At 36.8% G+C, this 20958-nt stretch overlaps 1 pseudogene; it reads right to left on the minus strand.

Annotated features, from left to right (window-relative positions):
- LOC137235733 (protein serrate-like) overlaps positions 1-5301 on the minus strand; it is a 267267-nt pseudogene extending 261966 nt beyond the window's left edge.
- Positions 5302-20958: the final 15657 nt, after the last annotated feature.

Here is a 20958-nt window from a genome sequence, read left to right on the forward strand (position 1 = left end):
TTCAATTAATTGTTAGACTTTTTGGGTATACTTAAAAAAAATAATAATAATGTGACTATCTCAAAAAAGCACACCCTAGTACATACCACTATTCACATATCCCACATACATATATGTGAACGCCGTGTTGCTTTGCTTGAATACAATTAGATTTATTGCTGGTATTTAATTTTGAATTACAAACAATTTACTATGGCACTCGGGCGCAGTCGATTGATGGTTAATTGATTGTAACTGCAGCATAAAAATGCTTAAAACAAAAACTAAATAACTCTTTAGAGTTCCTGGAAAATAGTAGTCAGTTTGTTACCAAGCCGATCGGATAAACATCAAAAAGTCCTTAAGTTGGAAAAGTCATTATAAAAATATATTGAAGAAAAAAGCTAAATGCAACAAATACATCTTTTTATGTAAACTGTTAACAAAATCCTTTCACTTACAAGTATTTCTTGTTTAACATTATTGTGTACTCTTTTGCTTTCAATTAATGTTTTATTTTGGTAAAATGTGATTTTTATGGCTTAATAAAATGTTGTTTGACGAATAAATTTGATTAGCGCATTTTATGATGGCTATAAATTTTATCTAAAAAAAGTTTGAAAAAAGTTTACATTAGAAATGTTTAGGGAAAAATACAACTTAATGCGGTTGTGTTGCTATTCAATAGACATACTCAAACTTATTTATATAAACTTGAAGAAATAGTAATGCCGCGCTCTTTTTGGAATCACGATAGAGTGCAGTAAACTGATCTCAAATTTACAAATATATTCGAAGTTATTAGCCCACATTGAAACTTTTGTCTAAATTAAAATTATTTCTTGAACCTGATTACGCTTTAGGATAACATGCTCTTGTTGGCATATGTTAACAGATGCAGCGCGGAAGACGGGAAATATATAACCTTAATTTTGATTACGAGCTGTCAATAAACTGTAACTTGCATCAAAGTGGTATGCTTGGAAATATAAAACATCGATAGACTGTAAGGAAATGAGCTGACTCAAAAACTGAACTTGTGAGGTGTAGCATAAACTTATTAAGGTTCAGTTGGTCTTACTTATGACTATCAATAGAAATTGGACGCGTGCAACGCTTTTATTTAATTGTCTGATCAACGCCCCAAATTGATGAGGAGTGTGATGACTAGTACCTAGGACCTACCTAATTATTTTCTAGCTTTTAGTATTATTATTACTTCATGTAAGTATTGTTTTCAATAAAACCCTTTAACTTAAATATTTTTTTAATTATTTTATCTAAGTCCTCAATACATAATCCTTCCAAAGACTCTACTCGAATCTGCTTGTACCTCCTCGAACTCCAAAATATTCTGATGTCACTTCTACAGGACTGTATGTAATGTTTGTTCCAAATACGAGCCAAATCGGACCACAAATACGATATTTTTGGATATATCAATCCTTGCGCCACCTAGCGGTGATTTGTTTTCATAGGTCGCTTTCTATTCATATATTTATTATGTGTCCCAAATATGAACCAAATCGGACCACAAATACGATTTTTTTTTTTTAATTTTTCCATCCATGGCCACCTATCGCAGTTTTTTTCATATTATTGCATTGTCATTGGGTTCTGAACTATATTCCAAGTTTGAAACTTGTAGCTTATCGGGAAGTTACTTAAATTTCAATTACAAAATTCGTGCCGGGCGGCCGTCCACCCTGTCAAGTTAAGCTAAACAAAACCGTTTAAAAAACAAGCATGCCTCCGTGGCCACAATCTTCTTGAGGCAGGCTTAATTTATTTCGATTCAAAATGATCGACCAAGTCCAAGGTCAATCAAATAAATAAGGAAAAATCGAGAGATAAATCTGCGTTGAAGATTAGCCATACTGTATTCAATCCACACTTGACACCAATACAAGAACAGTGGATGGAAGGATGTGGCGTGGATATGAAGCCTGGTCTGGTATTTTGTTTGATTATGGATGACACTTTAATAGTTCGTCATCTCTTAGAGGACAGCTAAGTTAAGTAAGACAGCCCAAGGTTAGAAGGTCAAAAAACCTTTCCAGCACCAATCGCGTTAGCAAAAGAAATTATGAAAACTGGATCAACATTCCTGTCAAATCTCAGACTATCTTTTGCTTTTGCTATAACAACAAAGACATGAGTAACGAGATTTTGGGTTTTGGACAACTAATAGAATGATAAGCTACAAAAGTTGAGGGTAGGGAGGTGAGAACTGTTTCGAAAATGACTCACTTAGGCTAACAAAAAAAGTCACCATTAAACTAGCTGACAAGTAATACAGCGTTGCCATAGAAGTAGCTATAGCTCACTACTTTTTGGTTGTGATGTAATGTAGAGAAAACCACCTCTGCCTTTTTTCGGCCATCGCCTTATGAAAGTAGTCAGCTCTTTTTGGCTTAATATAAAAAATAAATGTAAGGCGCGATAACCTCCGAAGAGATCTAAGGCCGAGCTTCTCTTCCAATTTGCGTCGTGCTCCTCTTGATTTTTCCCTACAAATTGGCCGGACGGGACCTACATTTTTTATGCCGACTCCGAACGGCATCTGCAAGGCAGATGAGTTTTCACTGAGAGCTTTTCATGGCAGAAATACAATCGGAGCGCTTGCCAGATACTGCCGAGGGGCGACCCCGCTTAGAAAAATGTTCTTCTAATTGAAAAATCTTATTTCTAAAATTTTTTGATGTTGCTTTGCCCGGGAGTTGAACCCAGGGCATACGGTGTGATAGGCGGAGCACGCTACCATCACACCACGGTGGCCGCCGAGCAGTGTACTACCTCCTGCAAAAAAGGCTTACTTAGACGAACACTTCAGAATTAATTCAACCGTTAAAGAAAACTGTGGGGCTAAAAAAAGTTTAGAAAGGGAAGCAAATGATAAAGTCTTAATTAAGCATGCAATACTGTGCAGAGTGACGTTAGAGAGGAGATAACGTTGAAGAGTATAGCCTGGTAAATTGCTTCCTAACTAGATACGTATTTTACACTGACTGGTACAATCTTAAAAATATCAACTTATTTAATAAAAGATTATAACAACAACACAATATTGGTTGTGGGTCAAGAAAAATCAATAAACTAAAGGGATAAGAAACCATTGAATTCCCTTGAGCACGCGTAATGGATGCATTAGCCGCAAATTTAGCTCTGCAATTTTCACCGCAAATGTAAGTAAATTGCGCAGACTTCTGTGTGGAACATTAAAGCTAATACGCTCTAGAAGTGCTGAGCAATCAACAATGCCAATAACAATATTAAAAAGTTAGGACGGCACTGTCTCTGGTTATTCCGAAGACCCCATTCCTTTCATGAATTGAGCTAAGCAATAATGTGTTGAAAATTCAAACATTCATATAATCTGGGATATATATTATATATACGACCGATCTTAATGATGACAACAATGCATGTCATGTATGTTAACATAATGTGAAATTTCCAGCTTCTCGCTGTTTAAATGAGGAACAAATCACGTTAAACCTTTTATCTAAGCAGTCCGTTGTATGGGATATTATATAATATATAAATGACCTATCTTAACGATTTTTTCGGGAAATAATAATTTACGCATATGTGAGCATCGGAAAAATTTTAAGCTGCTAGCGTAAAAATGAGGAAGAAATTACGTTACGTTATTTGAACAATGGGTTGTATGGGATATATAATATATATACCACCGACCTTGACGATTTTTTCGGACAACAAAGTATGCCTTATATGTAATCATCCTGTGAATTTTCAATCTTCTAGCTATTAAAATTAGGATAAATTGAAAAAACAAAATTCGGTTGTATGGGGCATATATGTTATAGTGGTTCGACCCTGTCGGTTCCTATGAATCAGACACTCAAATATTCTAGCTCACCAAATTTCTTCAAGATATCGAATAATTCAGGCACAAGTTTGCGTTCAAACAGATATACAGACGGACGGACGACGGACCTGGCTAAACAAACTCAGCGAGTCATCGTGATCATTTCGATATACTTATTCGTGGGTCTGTCTCTCCTCCCTTAAGGACTTACAATTTTCAGATTCGTGCCAAAATTAATATACCATTTCATTTTCATGAAAGGTATTCAATTCTATTCCAAGAGAACTAAAAGTAATCTGTTTAAATATATACTTAAATATAACCTTACTAATTATTAAATATTGAATAAATGATAATGAAACGATTAGTTACAACAACAAACGCATAAATCGTATACTAACCTTTTGTATGAGAGCTAGCAATATGTAGATAGTAAGAGCGCCAACAATGTCACTAATCCGCATTTTCCGACGGAAGTGTTTCGTAAACATTTTGTACATATTGTGGGAAATTTTTAATTGGCAGCTGCCAGTTGAATAAATGTGCAGTTATTATCTTGAAGAGCGATTTTTGATTAAGTGATAATGAAATTCACACTAATATTAGAGTAAAATTTCAATGCAGTAATCTGAGTAAACATTATTTTCACTATCTCTCAATCACAGTCAAACATTTATCATTCACTTATTTACGAAATTCTGCAATCTGTTTATTAGTTAAATGGCTAATTTTCTGTTTCTGTTAATTTCATTATTGTTGTTCTTATCAAAAATCATTACATGGACTATCACTTTAGTTGTTGTTTACTTTGTTGCTGTTATCGTTTTATTTTAGTTACTTATCTTAGCTTTGTATTCACTTACACATAATTTCTTATAAAAATTCTTAAGATATGCGTGTATGTGTTAATGTATGTATGTATGCGTGAATTACACTTTCTGAACTCAATTCTCAATTTTTCACATTTATTTATTTTAGTTTTATTTGTATTGCTGTATTATGAATTATAATTCATTTCATGTTTATGCTTGTACATAAACTTTAATAAATATATGTGCATGCCGTACATATGTGTGTATGTGTGTATGCTGGTATTTATGTATGTAGATGCATTGTATTCGAATTAATCGTTTTATACTTTTCTTGACATTTTGCTTAATTCTTCGTTGTTGTCGCTTTCTGGAGCTACCACTTAAAGTTATATTGTTGTTGTTGTTTTTTAAATTTAATTGTTGTTTGTATTATGTTCACTCTGTTATTGTTGATTATAAATCCATTCACTTAGCGCCTGTTATACAGATGTATTTATGTTTTATTATTTGTATTAGTGGGATCTGTGAGAGCTATAAAACTAAAAAGAAATAAATCTTAGTTTTAAATAAGAAATTTTTATTGTATCCAGAAAAATTAACTTAGTTCAAAATATGGCAAAATTTCTGCTTTTTGTAATTTTAATGGAATTATTTTGTCTAACCGACTGCCAACTTGCACACTTTTCTGTCCACGCAATCCCGACTGGTGTCCGTCAAGGGGAGCGTGCTTTCCACAAGTTCATTGAATCCGTGTCAGCTCGTTTTATTCCCGCTGTAAGAGTCCCGGAAATTTGTTCTCACGGCGGGCCAATAGACACCCACATAAGCATAAACAGAGCGCGTCCCCTAATGCCATCACCACCAAAGAGGTCGCAGATGCCATCGAACATGCTAAACCATCCAATGCATTAGTCCTAGACGGTATACCCATGCCGATGCTTAAAAAACTTGGCAAAGAGGCACTGAAATATTTAGCAATTGTCTTTGTCAACCTTCGTCAGCCCCGGAAATGACGAGGGTAGTACCGCTACTAAAGCCAGAAGAACTGGTTACGTAATAGAATCGTATGGCCCGATATCTCTCATATCACCAGTAGCCAAGACATTCGAAGCCATTCTGCTCGCCCATATCACCGCAAACTTGTGTCTTGTCAATCATCACCATGGCTTTCTAAAACCACATAGCATTACCACCGCCGTAGACACCATCAGCACACAAATAAATTGGGACTGAATCAAATCCCCCCACAGAGCAGTACGCGTAGCGCTAGCTTTATCAAAAGCTTTTGATACAGTCAAAAACGGCACATTGCGGCAAGACTTGGAAGCGTCTCTTCTTCCTCCTACTCGCAAAAGGCGAACAGAAGATTATATGCCTGGTTGGCAGGCATCGGCAGTTAAACAAGGGATGCCACAGAGTGTTTTCCTATCCCCGCTTATGTTTAACTTCTACATATCAAAGTTTCCTTCGCAACCAAATGCAGTTACCATTGTATCCTACGTCGATGACTGCACGAACGTTGCTACAGGCTCCGACCCACTCATCCATGAGCTATATAATAAAATAAACAACTATCTCCCTGATTTCTCCAGTTTTTCCGCCTCATGAAACCTGACATTGCCATCTAAAAACTAGAGCCGTAACAAAATGTTCAAATCTCTTTCCGGCAGCACATGTAGTAAAGATGAAGAGACGCTCATTACCACTTACAAATCTTGCATGCTACACGTCCCCGATATGGTCGCCGAGCCTAAGGGATACACACTGGCAGACTACAGAGCTGTCAAAATACAGCACTCGGAACTGCTACTCTCAGAACCATCTACAGCGTGACGCAAGAGTACTCGCCATTAGGGAGAGAAATGAAATGCCGAACAAACAGTTTCTGCTAAATACCCAGAAACCTGGACATCCCAACAGACATCTGATATAAAAGAGTCCCGCCTCCCAGGGACTTTACAAGTCATCAAAAGCATTATAAGGAAATATGACACCTGAGAACTCGACGGTATGTAAAATAAAAGCCTAAAGAAGTCCTCAGTGATATCAACAAAACAGTCATCGCACCTCTATTCCAGCAATTGCCCGTCAAACCCTGTTTTTTAAGTCAAATACCCTGAACCGCAGTAGTGGAAACCAACCTCTCCAGGGAGACGAGCATTACTCTAGCCCTACTATAGTAGGTTAAACTCGTACCTATCCAAAATCAACCCCGACGTACATAAAGCATGTCCTACTTGTAACTTGTGCCCACATCACATTTCAACCATTCTTTCAATTGCAGTGTGGAACTTCTAACACCCTTTTCTCTCTCGTCTACCCCTGTTGAAATTTCATGTTTTCTCGGACTCCCGTTAGAGGATATTGATGACAATTTGGGAGTGGTCGCACCTTTTTGAAGGACTGCTACAACAACAACAACAACATTTCAAAAGCTGATAAAATTCAATAGAATTTTCTTACGTCCCGAAAAAAGTTCATACAGTGCGCAGAGTCATCGGACCTCTGGCTCGTGTTCAACCTATGTTTCCAAATATTTTGATTAAAATAGATGAAAACATATTTTTTTTGCACAAGCACGCCCCTCCAAATCTGGATTTAACTAACTGCTTTAGTCTTCTAGGCGAATAACGGAAAAAAAACAGTCCTCCGTGGGTCCGATGTACTTTATTACGTACTACATATATCAGGGCCCGTATTACGTGTTACGATCCGTGATCGAAACTCCTTTTTTAAATCACAATAGCTCTGAAATTGTGGGTCTGATTAATGGCATATGCGAAGTAGGGACAAATACTACTCGTTAGATCCATAACTTATTAAAATTTGTTGAAATAGTCTGACAGTTGCATAGTTATCGCCTGAGTGAAAATGCTTTTCAGTCACTGATCGTACCACATAATAAGTAATAAGCACGTTCTAAGTAATTGCAATGTGAGCTTTTTGTCAAAAAAACTTTTGGTTTTATATATTCAGCTATGGTATTCTATTCCCCAATACATTTGTATAGAACTTGAGAACGTAACTTTCCACTACTGTGGTGCTTTGAAAAACGTTCATTATACAAATTAAAAATTGCCACTTACACTTGTCACACAAACCTATAAAACCGCAAGGGATAGAGCGCAGAACCAATTTTATTTTATTATTCTATGCCCCATCTTCTTTGGAATTCCGCAAGACTAAAAACTGCAACCGCATGACGACCCCAAACCACCAAACCATCAACTACCGCTTAAACGATATACACAGAGCAATGCAAAAGGGAATGCAACACAGACGCATAATGCAAATGCAATTCAATTAGAGCCCATTAAATATACAACAATATTCCACAAAACAAAAGCACCAACAAGCAACACATGCTAGTGTGTACATACGTCACAACAAAGAAGGAAGAGACAAAAATAAATGGAATATACGTAAAACGAACGACAGCAAGTGGAACAGATGAGCGCAAGTTTGCCGGCAATGCTTCATTGCTGATACAAGTTTACATATTTACAAAACATTTTTATATGAATGAAATAAGTGAATGATTGCGTTTGATGTCACATATTTAACCCTAGGATGCATGCGTAAAAAAACTACAGTTATACATACGATGAGCCTCAGAGGCTCAAGTACTAGAAGTATCGGTTTACTTATAAATAAAACAAAATATTACTGGGGTAAAACTTTAATTCGTTTATCGTTTCTTTTTATTAATACAAATACGTGTAATGGTTATATAAATACAAAAAATTGTGTGCTAATTAGTACAATTGGAACATGTTTCACAAAGCAGTAATGAATGTTCTTTACAAATACTTTTAACACACTTAGCGCAAAATAGTCTACTCATGCGATTTATTTTGGAAGGACAGAATTCGCATCATTTCTTTTTTGTCGGCGCAGCATCATTCTTAGTCGTTGCTTCTTCTTCAATCTGTATAAAACTTTCCATAGCCATTTTATGAACTTTTGACAATTTTGTTGAACTTTGTGCTCTTCATAAATGGAAGTACTAACTTAATTGCTAGTTCCTTTAGGCAGATACGCCTTTTGTGCCGAATCCCAGTTGTAAAGGCGAGATTTTCCTGAATGAATATCAAAAAGGCGTTCAGAGCTCCAACATCCATTATATTATACCAAACAGCCATAGGCCATCGGCTTGTTTGCCTCTGGCATATATAATTACCAACCATTTGGTCCATATGATCTACACCACAGTTGGTTTTGTTATAGAACTCGATAATATCTGGTTTTTTAGTTACATTCTCAATTTTAACAATATCATCTTGATGCAAAAAGCTTAGTAATATTAGCGCTTTGTTTTTTTTTTTCGGAACGTATCTTACTAATGTTAAGTCGTCTTTGAAACCGTTTCTTTCTTTAGAAGTTTGGAACTCTCCTGGTATTTCCTTTTCATTTTTACGTAAAATTCCTACAATCGTTATTCCAGCTTCTAATAAATCCTATGCAAGAGGAATGCTCGTGAAATAATTATCAAATTTAGATTTCGGCCAGAACATTTTATGGTTGTAACAAGGGATTTTACGATATTCTCATCTACATTATGTTGAACATTATTTTCGGGCTGGCGACCTAAATAAACTTGACCATCAATGGTATAACCCGAATCGCTTTCACAGAGCCAAAATAATTTAATTCCGGACTTGGCTGACTTCGATAACATATACTGAATAAAACTTGCGCGTCCCCTAAAATTTAATAGCTGTTCGTCAATTGTTACAAATACTTTTGTAATGATTACTGTTCGGCACCTCTGTAGAAACAATTCCCATATATGACGAATGGGGCAAATTTCTCTGATGAAATTCGAAGGTTGCGTGTTCTCTTATCATCGAATCGAAGCATCCTGCGTATGTTTTCGCATCGGTTCCAATTTTTTTTTCCACACCAGCCATCAGTAGCAACCCAAAAAAGCCTCAATTTCGTCTTTCTCCAGGGGTGGCCAATATTTACCCTGTGCCTCAAAATAGCGGCTAGCGTCTCCGTTCGTACATAATATGATTTCGTCGATCATTTACGATGTAGTAAATTTGTCCCAAGCGTTATTCTTAGACCAAATATTAAATTTTTGTATAAGACCAGGAGTAAAACGCATTAAGTTGTGTGCACGAACTTTGTTCTGCTGGGGTGGTGAACTATTCCATATAAACCAATTTTTTCCAGAAAACACGTTACTGCAGCGGTCCGATATGTCTATATTTTCTTCGGAGCTGTTCTCGTCTTCGCTATCTATGAATTTTTATTACCTGATGTAGTTTGAACCGATATTATTTATTTCTTATAAATAAACAAATATATTGTTGTGCACTTGACCACGAATCGAACACTACTGAGTACTCTTCTGCAAAAGCATACTTGCTTGATTGTTTTTTTTTTTTTTTTTTTCAAAACATCAATGCCTACTATGAAATAGACTCATGTCAGTTACATAGAATAACGGTCATTGCTCAAATAAATTTGCATGGCATACTTGGTTGAGCCATATGAGCCTCACAGGCTCATCATATGTATAAAAGGGGTATTGATACATAATTGCTTTTATTTCGTAAAATATAAAAAAATTTCAAAAGGTCAATGCCTACTATGATTAAAATAATTCAGATATAGCATTACAATAGCCTCTTGTAAAAATTATTTCAAAATTATAAGATATGTTTAAATATATATCCAAGTGAGCCCCGGAGGCTCAACGTATGCATTCTAGGGTTAAGTTGGCTGTTGGGTATGTCCACTGCATAGCGCTTGCGCACACTCAATCACATACACACACACACACAAGCGCACACGCATGCAAACATAAACACTTGAAGTCATTGCCAATAAATATTATGACCACAAACAATAAAAAGGCTGCTGCTGCAGCAAATACCACAAATTGCAACTTCGTGGTTGCATTAAAATCCGCTATTGCCGATAGCTAAACAATCATGCGTACGTATGTACATACTTTGTGTTTGTTGTTGCCACAACACAACAGCTTAAGTGTGACTAGTATCAATTTGCATAATTCTGCTGCGCCAACAAAGCGCATGTATTGAGACGACATCGATTTTCTTGATGCCAATCAACACCATCCGCCTTCTTGTGTCGTCTACTCATTACATATTTACGTGTATATATAGATATGTGTGGGGCATCATCATCCATGACGCGTTTCTCGCTTGTCTTTGGTTACGTTGCATTTTATGTGAATATTTTACGCATCATTAATGAACGTCATCCACGTACTCCTCCTCCTCCACCTCATTTATTAGACAAAGTGTTAATTGTTGAGCAGCATGCACTTCGCGCCACTCGTATGTCTTGTTAATTAATTAGCTTTGCAAATTTCTTGACTCGTTGCGCCCCCATACAAGCTTAGCTTTCTTCGAGAAACAGAATATAGAAATCATACGTTTTTTACTACATACATACATACTATTTTTACACGCCCTTTTTGGCTAATCATAGCAGCATCTTTTTTTTGTTTTTTAAATGCAGCACTAACTTTTAGCTTTGGCGCGTCATTGGCAGCTTAGTTGTAGGGACCGGATATTAAGCCATACTCACTTTATTTTTATGAGCACTTTGTAAATGACCACCAAAAAGTGGTGTTCCCGATTATAAAACAAAATTGCGAGCTCAGTGCCTCTAGCTCCGATGAGCTTATTATTAGTGCATATATAAACACACTGCACCGCAACCGCGGCATTTTGGCTCCCACCTGCAGGCAAGTCGCTTCGAATATGGAAAGGAGGCTGAAATGGTCAGGTCTAGTCATCTTCGGTCAGACAGAAGACGGGTTTCTAACATGTCGGCTTAGATGGGAGAAACAGTCATTAAATTCGGACAAATGGACCGACATTAGAAGACAAGGTTGTAGAGAAACAAAAATCGAGATCACCAATGCATGTGAAAAACGCTTTGAAGCCAAACAAATATAGAAATTTGCGACCGTAAATATATATGCCCTTGCGAAAATAACCATTCTTAAGCGTGAAAAATTGTTTTAGGGCTATCCCTAGATACAGCATGACATCAAAAAATATCTAAGAGGCGGCGGAATGTGAACTACCCCCCTCAGAGGGCCTACAAACTGTTGGAGAGCTCGCCACAGTCACCACAGCCCGCAACACAGAAGAATAGGTCAGATCATGATATGCACAAAAGTTTAACGCGACTGACGTGAATTTCAGGTGGCCACCAAAACAGTTATTGAGAGTGGAAGTTTTTAGACAAGAAAGCGAATTGGGAAGATTAGTAGCAAGAACGCTAAGAAATTCCCAAAAAACCAGATGAAAGCGCCCTACCCCAGCGGATTAGGGGCTCCTCATGAACTTGGGGGTGGGGAGGGAGGGGATGGCTGAAGGTTTAATGTGGCCACATAAATCGTTCCCGAGATGGTCGGGCTAGCACCTAATGGTGCTGTGGTACCGGAGCGTACCGGATCTGTATCCGGCAAAGAACCATTACATCGATAGCACTCCCCAAAGCCTTCGGGGAGCAACCTTATCGCTACAACAACAACAACATGAAAGCGCCCTGAGGCATTAACTTTAGATGATCTTACAGGCTTATGTGGTCGCCGTGACAAAGGAGTAGAATGTTTGCATATGACACCGTAGCTTCCAGGTTTCTATCGTGGTATTATTGGATTAAACATAAGAAAGCTTGGGAAAAGTTTTCCGTTTGGGCGGGCAACACAGCAGTGCTTAGTCGAATTCTTCGAGTTGTTTCAGCCATAGAAAGCTTCCCAGCTATGCAGTGTCGACTAATAAATGTAGATTTCACTGATTTCGAGCTTCTCTTCCAATTTCCGTCGTGCTCCTTTTTTACGGCATCTGCAAGGCAGAAGAGTTTTCAGTGAGAAGTTTTTCACGGCGAAAATATACTCAGACCGCTTGCCAAATCATTACCAATGGCCAACCCCGCTTAGAAACCCTTTCTTCTAATTGAAAAAACTTGTTTCTAAAATTTTAATGTTGCGTTATCCGGGCATCTTTGGTGTTACAGGCGGTGCACCTACCACTACACCACGGCGACCGCCGCTGACTTGCATACAAAAAAATATAAGAATCTCGATACGACGATTTTGACTAAAATTTTAGTTAATTTCTTTTTAAGCAGTAAGTTAAGAAGTTTGGAAATTTTATCAAATAAAAGACAAATATTTTTTTAATAAGAATACTTTTAAATATATAATAATTAGAAATGTAATGTACACTAAAAAGCACGATTTTCTAAGGGTGACGGGTGGGACTTTTGAATCATCCGGCTGTGGGTGGATAACTTCACTTCTCACTTTCAGACAAACTTTAAATATCTTTTAAAAAATGTCTATACCATAAGTTTTAAGGAGAAATCAACATCTAATATGACTTTTAATTTTTTTGTATGTACATTTCACAAAGAAAAACAAGTAGGGACGGGACTGTCTTCGGCTGTGCCGAAGAATTCATATCTTTCATGAATGGGGCTGAACAATAATCTTATCCCGTTCGTAATTTCCAAATAATCGGATATATAAGATAAGAAATATATAGTGAACAGATGTACATAACTAAACGATTTTTAAGATAAATATAAAATAAACAAGTAAGGAAGGCCAAGTTCGGGTGTAACCGAACATTACATACTCTGTTGAGAGCTGTGGAGACAAAGTAAGGGAAATCACCATGTTGTAAAAGGAACCTAAGGTATGTGTTTGTATGACATGTGTATCAAATGGAAGGTATTAAAGAGTATTTTAAGAGTAAGTGGGCCGTAGATCTATAGATGGACGCCATTTAGGGATATCGCCATAAAGGTGAACCAGGCCTGACTCGAGAATTGGTTTGTACGATATGGGTATCAAATGAAATGTGTTAATGATAATTTTAAAAGGGAGTGGGCCTAAGTTCTAGTCTTTTCGAGATATCGCCATAAAGGTGGACCAGGGGTGACACTAGAATTTGTTTGTACGATATGGGTATCAAATGAAAGGTGTTAATTAGTATTTTAAAAGGGCGTGGGTCTTAGTTCTATAGGTAGACGCCTTTTCGAGATATCTCCATAAAGGTAGACCAGGGGTGACTCTAGAATTTGTTTGTACGATATGGGTATCAAATGAAAGGTGTTAATGAATATTTTAAAAGGGCGTGGGCCTTAGTTCTATAGGTGGACGCCTTTTCGAGATATCGACATAAAGGTGGACCAGGGGTGACTCTAGAATTTGTTTATGCGATATGGGTATCAAATGAAAGGTGCTAATGAGTATTTTAAAAGGGAGTGGGCCTTAGTTCTATAGGTGGATGCCTTTTCGAGATATCGCCATAAAGGTGGGCCAGGGGTGACTCTAGATTTTTTTGTACGATATGGGTATCAAATGAAAGGTGTTAATGAGTATTTTAAAAAGGCGTGGGCCTTAGTTCTATAGGTGAACGCCTTTTCGAGATATCGACATGAAGGTGGACCAGGGGTGACTCTAGAATTTGTTTGTACGAAATGGGTATCAAATGAAAGGTGTTAATGAGTATTTTAAAAAGGAGTGGGCATTAGTTCTATATGTGGACGCCTTTTCGAGACATCGCCATAAACGTGGACCAGGGGTGACTCTAGAATGTGTTTGTGCGATATGGGTATCAAATTAAAGGTTTTAAAAGAGAGTGGCCCTTAGTTGTATATGTGAAGGCGTTTTCGAGATATCTACCAAAATGTGGACCAGGTTTAGCCAGAACATCATCTGTCGGGTACCGCTGATTCATTTATATATGTAATATCACGTACAGTATTCCTTCCAAGATTCCAAGGGCTTTTGATTTCGCCCTGCAAAACTTTTTCATTTTCTTCTACTTAATATGGTAGGTGTCACACCCATTTTGCCAAGTTTTTTTCCAAAGTTATATTTTGCGTCAATAAACCAATCAAATTACCATGTTTCATCCCTTTTTTCGTATTTGGTATAGAATTATGGAATTTTTTAATTTTTCGTAATTTTCGATATCGAAAAAGTGGGCGTGGTCATAGTCGGATTTCGTTCATTTTTTATACCAAGATAAAGTGAGTTCAGATAAGTACGTGAACTGAGTTCAGTAAAGATAGGTCAATTTTTGCTCAAGTTATCGTGTTAACGGCCATGCGGAGGGACAGAGACGACTGTGTATAAAAAATGGGCGTGGCTTCAACCGATTTCGCCCTTTTTCACAGAAAACAGTTATCGTCCTAGGAGCTAAGCCCCTACCAAATTTCACAAGGATTGGTTAATTTTTGTTCGACTTATGGCATTAAAAGCATCCTAGACAAATTAAATTAAATTAAAAATTTTCGTTTATTTTTGTATTTTGTTGCACCATATCATTGCTGGAGTTGAATGTTGGCATAATTTACTTATATGCTGTAAAGATATTAACTTTTTTTTTTTAATTTGAATTTAAAAAATTTTTTTTTTAAAAAGTGGTCGTGGTCGTTGTCCGATTTTTCTAATTTTCATTAAGCAGACATAAAGTAATAAGGGTAACGCTCCTGCCAAATTTCATTATGATATCTTCAACGACTGCCAAATTACAGCTTGCAAAACTTCTAAATTACCTTCATTTAAAAGTGGGCGGTGCCACGCCCATTGTCCAAAATTTTACTAGTTTTCAATTCTGCGTCATAAGCTCAACTTATCTACCAAGTTTCATCGCTTAATGCGTATTTGGTAATGAATTATCGCACTTTTTCGTTTTTCCGAAATTTTCGATATCGAAAAAGTGGGCGTGGTTATTGTCCGATATCGTTCATTTTAAATAGCGATCTGGGATGAGTGCCCAGGAACCTACATACCAAATTATATCAAGATATCTCAAAATTTACTCAAGTTATCGTGTTAACGGACAGGCGGACGGACGGACATGGTTGAATCGAATTTTTTTTCGATACTGATGATTTTGATATATGGAAGTCTATATCTATCTCGATTCCTTTATACCTGTACAACCAACCGTTATGCAATCAAAGTTAATATACTCTGTGAGCTCTGCTCAACTTAGTATAAAAATAGGTAGGTACTTTGTGTGAGGATGCAAAGCTTCACGTTGTGGTCTGCATGTAAAAACTACGACTACGAATCACGTATTTCAAAAATATATGAAGTAAACGTAACTATTTTATGAAACTTGATGAATTTTGAAGCTTCTATTCGTAAAAAAGGGGCAAAAATGACAGTTTGTATGAAGCATATAATATATATACCACCGAACTCTATGATTTTTTCAGACAACAATATATGCTACACACGTAAGCATTTGGTGAAATTTGAAGCTTCTAGCTGTTAAAATGGGGCCGAAATCGCAAAAAAAAAAAAATATATATATATATACTATATATATACTATATATACCATCATATATATATTATATATATCACTTATCTCTATGATTTTTTGACACAACAATATATACTGCATACGTAAGCAATCGGTGAAATTTGAAGCTTATAGCTGTTAAAATGGGGCCGAAATCGCAAAAAAAAAATATATATATATATATACTATATATATACTATATATACCATCATATATATATTATATATATCACTTATCTCTATGATTTTTTGACACAACAATATATACTGCATACGTAAGCAATCGGTGAAATTTGAAGCTTATAACTGTTAAAATGGGGTAGAAATTGCGAAAAGTTTCTTATCTGAACAATCGCTTGTATGAGATATATACTATATATACAACCGATCTCTATGATTTTTTCAGACAACAATATATGCCATATGCGTAAGCGTTCGGTGAAATTTGAAGCTTCTAGCTGTTAAAATGGGGCTAAAATTGCGAATATATATATATATATACTATATATTTACTATATATACCACCATATATATACTATATATACCACCGATCTGTATGATTTTTTCAGACAACAATATATGCTATATACGTAAGCATTCGTTGAAATTTGAAGCCTCTAGCTCTTAAAATAGGGCAGTAATTACGAAAAGTTTCTTATCTGAACAATCGGTTTTGGGGGATATATACTATATATACGACCGATCTCATCAATTTTTTGAGGCAACAATAGGTGCAATATACGAAAGTATATGGTGAATTTTGAAGCTTCAATCTGTTAAATCGGTTGTATGGAGGATATATGCTATAGTTGTCCGATCCGGCCGGTTCCGACAAATGTCTAATCGGACACCCAAATTTTATCAAGATATCTCAAAAATTGAGGGACTAGTTTGCATACAAACAGACAGACGGACAGACGGACACACAGACAGACGGACATGGCTAAATCAACTCAGCTCTTCAACCTGATTATTTCGGTATACTTAATGGTGGGTCTATCTATTTTCCTTTAAGGACTTACAATTTTGGGTTTCGTGACGAAATTAATATACCATTTCATTTTCATGAAAGTTATAAAAATGGCAAAAAACCCCCTTATCTGAACGATCGGTTGTATGGGATATATATTATATATAGCTCCGATCGAAGTGATTTTTTTCATGAAATCTTCTATGATATATTAGAATATATGCCACCTAGTTTCACGTTTATACTTTCTAAATTAAGGGAGAAATATCCAAAAATCTTTCTATCTAAACGATCAGTTTTATGGGATATAACTATATATAGCTCCGATCAAAGTGATTTTTTCAGGATATCTTCTGAAGCGCATAATGTATGAATAAATTTTAACTAGCCCCTTCGGTGTAGATATTTTTTTTATTCCTGATTAAAAAAAAGCTTAAAGAACTAGATTCCCAGAAGATTAGTATATCTGATTCAATCTTTCCATGCTTGTGTCCTGGTTCGCTGGATTGACACTTTTACTTTATATAAGTTGCATTTTTTGATTGGTAGTCATGACTACATACATTCATACATATGCAACATATAAAAATCTTGTATGTGCAATTGTTGTTGTTGCTATGCCTGTGGTTTGATATATACATATGCATATATAGGATATATTGTCAACCCGGCTAGCCAGTTGCGAATTTCACGCGGGAATTGATCTCTGGTGTCAACATTAACATCCATATTTACGCATGTCATCCGTTTTATGTCTGTGCAAACATATGTAAATACATATAAAGTTTTCATCATATGTTTAAACATGAAAAAGGCACATATAAGTATGTTGCAAGCATATACATATGTCTTGTTGTTTAAATTCCACAAATGTCTTTTTGCAGTGAGCGATTCAATTAATTGCCTTGGAGTTTTACTGCAATCTTTATGAGTTTTTAATTTTTCATGGTTAATTCTTTCTTATGAATGATCGTTTATAGAAGTTGTGAGAATTTTTTAAGGTCATGTCCAGCATATTGCAGAAGTATAAAATTAGAACACTGTGCGTTAATAAAAGCAATTTAAGTGGAAACCTGAGAATTGTTTAAATAGTGCAAGAGTCGGTTTTTTTTTGTGGACTAAAGCTGAACCATAAATAAACATCGTCTAAAATATTTTCTAAACTTTTCCGAATTATTAACTAGAAACAACTCTACCACCAAACTCCTATGAATAACACACATACATATAAAATGGCATAAGCCAATATGAATAAAATATTAAATAAGCAAAATACACACAACCATCACCCACCACCGTATGCCTGGTTGTACAAAGATGGGCAGCACTGTATGCAGCAGCTCCTAATTGCTATTTGCTCCGTTTGTATGCATACGCACTTTATCAATATATCAATATATTCAATATCTACATTGAATCCCACATTATGTATCCACAATTACAACAATTTTTATTTTAAAGACAAAGTTATTGTAGAAAAAGCAAACGTGCGTACGAATTTGCAAGTGCGTTAATTCATAAAATAACAAGTAAGGAAGGCTAAGTTCGGGTGTAACCGAACATTACATACTCAGTTGAGAGCTATGGAGACAAAATAAGGAAAATCACCATGTAGGAAAATGAACCTAGGGTAACCTTGGAATGTGGTTGTATGACATGTGTATCAAATGGAAGGTATTAAAGAGTATTTTAAGAGAGAGTAGGCCATAGTTCTATGGATGGACGCCATTTAGGAATATCGCCATAAAGGTGGACCAGGGCTGACTCTAGAATTTGTTTGTACGATATGGGTATCAAATGAAAGGTGTTACTGAGCATTTTAAGAGGGAGTGGGCCTTAGGTCTATCGGTGGACGCCCTTTCGAGATATCGCCATTAAGGTGGACCAGGGGTGACTCTAGAATGTGTTTGTACGATATGGGTATCAAATGAAAGGTGGTAATGAGTATTTTAAAAGGGAATGGGCTTTAGTTCTATAGGTGAACGCCTTTTCGAGAAATCGCCATAAAGGTGGACCAGGGGTGACTCTAGAATATGTTTGTACGATATGGGTATCAAAGGAAAGCTGTTAATGAGTATTTTGAAAAGGAGTGATCCTTAGTCCATAGGTGGCCGCCGTTTCGAGATATTGCCATTAGGGTGGGCCAGGGGTGACTCTAGAATGTTTGTACGATATGGGTATAAAACGAAAAGTGTTACTGAGCATTTTAAGAGGGAGTGGGCAATAGGTCTATAGGTGGACGCCTTTTCGAAATGTCGCCATTAGGGTGGGCCAGGGGTGACTCTAGAATGTGTTTGTATGATATGGGTATCAAATGAAAGATGGTAATGAGTATCTTAAAAGGGAGTAATCCTTAGTTCTATAGGTGGACGCCTTTTCGATATATCGCCATAAAGGTGGACCAAGGGTGACTCTAGAATGTTTGTACGATATGGGTATCAAACGAAAGGTGTTACTGAGCATTTTAAGAGGGAGTGGGCATTAGGTCTATAAGTGGACGCCTTTTCGAGATATCGTCATTAGGGTGGGCCAGGGGTGACTCTAGAATGTGTTTGTACGATATGGGTATCAAACGAAAGGTGTTACTGAGCATTTTAAGAGGGAGTGGGCATTAGGTCTATAGGTGGACGTCTTTTCGAGATATCGCCATTAGTGTGGGCCAGGGGTGACTCTATAATGTTTGTGCGATATGGGTATCAAACGAAAGGTGTTACTGAGCATTTTAAGAGGGAGTGGGCATTAGGTCTATAGGTGGACGCCTTTTCGAGATATCGCCATTAGGGTGGGCCAGGGGTGACTCTAGAATGTGTTTGTACGATATGGGTATCAAATGAAAGGTGGTAATGAGTATTTTAAAAGGGAGTAATCCTCAGTTCTATATGTGGACGCCTTTTCGAGATATCGCCATAAAGGTGGACCAAGGGTGACTCTAGAATGTTTGTACGATATGGGTATCAAACGAAAGGTGTTACTGAGCATTTTAAGAGGGAGTGGGCATTAGGTCTATAGGTGGACGCCTTTTCGAGATATCGCCATAAAGGTGGACCAAGGGTGACTCTAGAATGTTTGTACGATATGGGTATCAAACGAAAGGTGTGACTGAGCATTTTAAGAGGGAGTGGGCATTAGGTCTATAGGTGGACGCCTTTTCGAGATATCGCCATTAGGGTGGGCCAGGGGGACTCTAGAATGTTTGTACGATATGGGTATCAAACGAAATGTGTTACTGAGCATTTTAAGAGGGAGTGGGCATTAGGTCTATAGGTGGCCTTTTCGAGACATCGCCAATAGGGTGGGCCAGGGGTGACTCTAGAATGTTTGTACGATATGGGTATCAAACGAAAGGTGTTACTGAGCATTTTAAGAGGGAGTGGACATTAGGTCTATAGGTGGACGCCTTTTCGAGATATCGCCATTAGGGTGGGCCAGAGGTGACTCTAGAATGTTTGTACGATATGGGTATCAAACGAAAGGTGTTACTGAGCATTTTAAGAGGGAGTGGGCATTAGGTCTATAGGTGGACGCCTTTTCGAGATATCGCCATTAGGGTGGGCCAGGGGTGACTCTAGAATGTGTTTGTACGATATGGATATCAAATTAAAGGTATTAATGAGGGTTTTAAAAGCGAGTGGCCCTTAGATGTATATGTGAAGGTGTTCTCGCGATATCGACCAAAATGTGGACCAGGTGATCCAGAAAATCATCTGTCGGGTACTGCTAATTTATTTATATATGCAATACCACTAACAGTATTCCTGCCAAGATTCCAAGGGCTGTTGATTTTGCCTTGTAGAACTTTTTCATTTTCTTCTACTTAATATGGTAGGTGTCACACCCATTTTACAAAATTTTTTCCAAAGTTATATTTTGCGTAAATAAACCAATCCAGTTACCATGTTTCATCCCTTTTTTCGTATTTGGTATAGAATTATGGCATTTTTTTCATTTTTCGTAATTTTCGATATCGATAAAGTGGGCGTGGTTATGGTCGGATTTCGGCTCTTTTTTATACCGAGATAAAGTGAGTTCAGATAAGTAGGTGGGCTAAG

This window comes from Eurosta solidaginis, unplaced genomic scaffold (genome assembly GCF_040869045.1).
Source record: "Eurosta solidaginis isolate ZX-2024a unplaced genomic scaffold, ASM4086904v1 ctg00000128.1, whole genome shotgun sequence".
In the NCBI taxonomy this organism is placed as follows: domain Eukaryota; kingdom Metazoa; phylum Arthropoda; class Insecta; order Diptera; family Tephritidae; genus Eurosta; species Eurosta solidaginis.